General features: G+C 41.3%; 1 non-coding gene across 1 annotated transcript; it reads right to left on the reverse strand.

Moving 5' to 3' along the window:
* Window positions 1–580: 580 nt before the first annotated feature.
* Window positions 581–652, reverse strand: Trnad-guc. The gene has a single exon. It is a non-coding gene; the product is annotated as a tRNA-Asp (tRNA).
* Window positions 653–4,684: the final 4,032 nt, after the last annotated feature.

The following is a 4,684-nucleotide window of genomic DNA, read 5'->3' on the forward strand; positions in this document are numbered from 1 at the left end:
CTTATTTGCTTAGAACTGGGTTTCCACCTGAGCTCTTGATATTCATGCAAGTGGTTCTCTTTTCTTCAAAGGTCAGTAATAGTTACTTTGCGGATAAAAGCTTGCATAGACGAAAATTCAGGCCGCGCGCACGTCTGTCGACGGAGCTGGGGCGTACTGAAGGGGCTGAAATGCCTCACAAAGCTTTGAAGACGCAGAGACGGATAAAGCACTGGCAAAGTGATATGAATAGCATTTTTCTTATCAGTGGAGATCTCAGTCGTCAGTGGGTACAATGATTGCCTTGATTAGAAGAGAGGATTCATTGACAGAACACATCCTGAGGCATCAAAGAATAGCCGATTTGGTAATGGAAACAAGTGGGGCTAGGTAAAAACTGTAGAGCGAGACTAATGTTTGACTACAGTAACTACGTTGAAATTGATGTAGGTAGCGGTAGATAGACGAACCTGGAGAGCTGCATGATTCCAGGTTTCGGATTGAAGTTCGCAACAACGGCAAATAACTGTCTTTAAATGAAACAGACTGCGTTCCCCAAGAAGGAAAGTAGCCTGAACTCCTTATAATATAGTAAAATATTCTCCCCGGCCGGGAATCGAACCCGGGTCTCCCGCGTGACAGGCGGGGATACTAACCACTATACTACCGAGGACTTATAAAATTACATATGAGACTTACGTAATCGTAACTGCTATTGGTAACGGATAGACTTGAGTTCTGTTTTCTTATCGCTAGCGCTTGAATGTATTGTCCCACAGCGCTTTTGTCTTTAATACTGGTCTCCTCTTCTGTAAATCTCTTCACTTATTATCCTCTCAGTGTTTTTCGATGGTGTCAACCCTGTACACAACACTTCAGTCTTTCCGCAGATGGAGCAGCAGTAAACTCAGATTTTTCGCATATGAAGCAGCTGTCGGCAAAAAAAAAGGTGCAGTCTGAACGAAGAGGTACGAATATTCAGTCAGACCTTGACAAGACTCCAGTGTGGTGCAAGGCCTGGCAACTTCCTTTAAATGTTCATAAACGTAAAATTGAGAATGTTACAAAACGAAAAAAACATACACTATATCCGGCGACAACAATATCAGTAAGTGAAATCGGTAAACTCATACAAATAGCTGGGTGTCGTACTTCGTAGGGGTATGAAATGGAACGATCACATAGGCCCAGTCGTGGGTAAAGCAGGTAGCAGACTTCGGTTTATTGGGAGAATAACAGGGAAATGCAATCAGTCTACAAAGGAGATTGCTTACAGATCAACAGCAGGGGAAAGTGAACATGCACAGTGAAGGGCAGCACGAATGGTCATACGTTTATTTAGGCTGTTAGAGAGTGTCACAAGATTAAATCTAATCTTATCCTCACGATTTGAGCACGCACAGAGGCATTTAAACAATCAATTTTCCCGCGCTCCATACGTGAATGGAACGCCAAAAAGCCGTAATAACTGCTATAGCGGGACGTAGTCTCAGAGTAAATTTTATAATGGTTCGCAGAATGTAGATGTAGATGTAACCTTAGTGTAATTTTTTGTGGATGTCCGAATTCTTGCACCCCTCTTTGCTAATAACTGATTGACAGCATATAATTTCATCCATCATGGACTACGTTGTGACTTCTGCGGCTGTTAGGCTCTTAACTAAAACGAAAAACTATATATTTCTGCACCATTCACAAAATTAGCGTTTCGACGGTTATACCGTAATTATGAGGTGAAAGACACCTTTACTTTTTTATAACAAGAATCGGCGATTTTTTTCCAGCAGCGTTTCAGGCAGGCAATGGGTTAGGTTACCACCTCCACTGGAAATGATTTAATTGTCCAAGATATCGATCGATGTGACGTTCAAATGTTTTAAAGGTATAAAAGGTACTTAGAGTGCAAGAAGAACAGTATGTGTTGCTGTCTGACGTAGAAAATCGCGTATGATTCTCACTGTGCATCCATCACATAATGTTGTGGTTCTGCGAAAGAAACGTTACACTGTCCGTCAAAGATTTTAGGTGAAAGAACTTACATAACACATTCAAGGCAAACAAAAGATGGATTGAAACGTGAATGTTCGTCTTCTGAGTTGTTGCGCCACAGGGGCAATGGGCGTTTTTAATTGCGTATTTAACAGTAGTAGGACCTGATAACAATGTTTCTGAATTTCTATATGTTACAAATTTTTCGGTGAAAACATAATAAGAACCAAATACAGCTTCCTTTTAAGAAAATGCATGACATGAAGCTGTATTAATCTTTCATCATCACAATCAGTTTCGGTAAAATACAGTACCTCTACCAAAGGAAAGAAAAAGCCAACTTTTTCTGTGGTTGGCGTTTTCTTTTCACTGAAACAGATACTGTGATGATGGTAATTTCCTGAAACCGGCTGCAACAATAAAGAAATGTTAATACAGCTTTGTGTCATGAATTTTTTTTTTCAAATACATAACGGCGGTTTAAAATTGTCTGAAAAAAATATATAAATAGGAGAATGATGAGATTCTTCGTAAGTGCGCTGAAATTGGTTTCATTTTTATTGCTTACAAAGTAACACGACTGTAAGATGCTGAGAGATAAGAAACAAATCAGAAAGTAACTACACACCTGGTAAGTACAGTGATCCACCTTTAATGCCTACGTTATAGCATTATAGTCATAAACAAATTCAATATATGTTCAAAGACCTCAAGCCGCTTAACAGAAAGTGCCTGATATGTGTCCTCTATAAACCTCCTAAAGTAGGTAGGTTTGCCTGCTTCGAAACTGCTCTTTCAAGCCTCCAAACGACATACGAGCGACGCTAACACCAATTTTCTATACAACAGTCCATTCAGACCGAAATTTAAGTGGATACTTTCTTCTTCAAACGTGTAGCTCCTTTACCTTGCTTCTACCCATCATAATTATCTGAACTTGCAATTGAGGAGCAAGACATGGTTTGGAGAACGTCTTCCATTCCCTCCTCGGACATAAATGAAAAACTTCATGGATTTCCTAAAAAACATACTCAATTAGACAGTTATGCTTCCAAAAAGCAGGAAAAGGAAGAAGGGATCCTGCATCGTGACGAACTGACGAACTAAAACGGCACATGAATCTGAGTGACGCTGCACATTGGGCATACAAAGTGGACCCCACATCTGAAAATCATACTGTTTACAAGCAGAAGCGGAACAGAGAGTCAAGTTGTGAGAAGTGCAAAACTCAGGCATGCCCATACATTAACCGACAACAGAAACAGACCACTTGTCCTACGGATACAGTTGCGTGGTCTCTGTATAGGAAACGTTGTCCCCGCCAAAGTACTGAACCGGCACTTCAACACTACCAACAATCACAGTGGAACCACAAACGAAACAGAAACTACCAGATTACTTCATGGGGGTAAAGGACTGTAGCCACCAAAAATTATATGTAAAGCATGTTGTTTGCAAAAAAAGCCATCATTTGTATCAGATCAACATGTACTGGAGACGATAGCATCACAGACCTCATGATGAAGCTTATTACCGACCAACTACTGCTAACTATAAGATATATTCCCAACCATTCTTTAGCCGCAAGTGTTTTCACTGAGGTCTGGAAACTGCGACTAATTAAGCCACTACCTAAGAAAGACGTTGCCACAGCACCTTCTGAGTACAGACCTATTTGCATTTTTGCTGCATTATCCAAAGCTTTAGAAAATATAGTCCACGACCAACTAACAAACTACCTAACTTGGAACAATCTACTAGAGGCATATACCAATCAGGAGACCATAAACATCACAGCACAAAACCCGCCTTAATAAAGGTAGCAGACGATCTGAAGCCCGCCATGGATGCAAAAGAGGTGGCTATCATGCACTTCTTCGACTTCGGCAAAGCCTTTGACGCTGTTGAGTTCGACATTTTACTTCCGAAACGTAGCAGCTCAAATTTTTCGCCAAGTGGAGTGCATACCTGATGTCTCGCCAGCAATGCGCCACGCCTGGCACCATAAAGGCACAATGGAGGCAGATAGTATCAAGCGTCCCCCAGCGTCCTGTATTAAGTCCTACTCTCTTTTCCTGTATTTCGTTCGGCATTAGCTACTATGCTATTTTCATTGTCCTTCAATGATGTGTCGTCAGTCTTGTCCTACTGCAAATACCACATGTACGCTGATGGACCCCAGCTGTACCTACCTATGTGCAAAACCAATAAACCTGAAGACAGCTATCGCGAGTCTCAATACTGACCCTTGTGCACTAAAACAATGGGCGCAGGATGTCTGGTTAAAGGTCACCCCATCCAAACCCCAAGCGTCTATTTGGTCATTCTGGGCTCATTAGCACGAAATATCCCTACCATCTTTAACCACAAATGGGACATACTTCTTTCCTTCAGCAAAGAATCAACGAATAATAATAGATGAAAATCTGAATTAGACTGAGCACGTTACTGTAATACACAAGGAGGCATCAGCATCTCTCCATGCCCTACAGAAACATAGAAAGGTATTCCCTCTTGACCCGAAAATGAAACTTATACCAACATTTATACTTCAAATGACTGATTGCAGCGATATTATCCTGCAAGGCATGTCCTAGGAAAGCTCGCGGTGCCTGGAACTGCTTACGAATGTCTGTGTTCGTTCTGTCTATGATGTTCGACTCTATGATCATATTTCACCATCAGTCCTGGCTGCGTGCAGAGATTTCCATACCCT

Source organism: Schistocerca americana, chromosome 9, assembly GCF_021461395.2.
Source record: "Schistocerca americana isolate TAMUIC-IGC-003095 chromosome 9, iqSchAmer2.1, whole genome shotgun sequence".
NCBI lineage: Eukaryota > Metazoa > Arthropoda > Insecta > Orthoptera > Acrididae > Schistocerca > Schistocerca americana.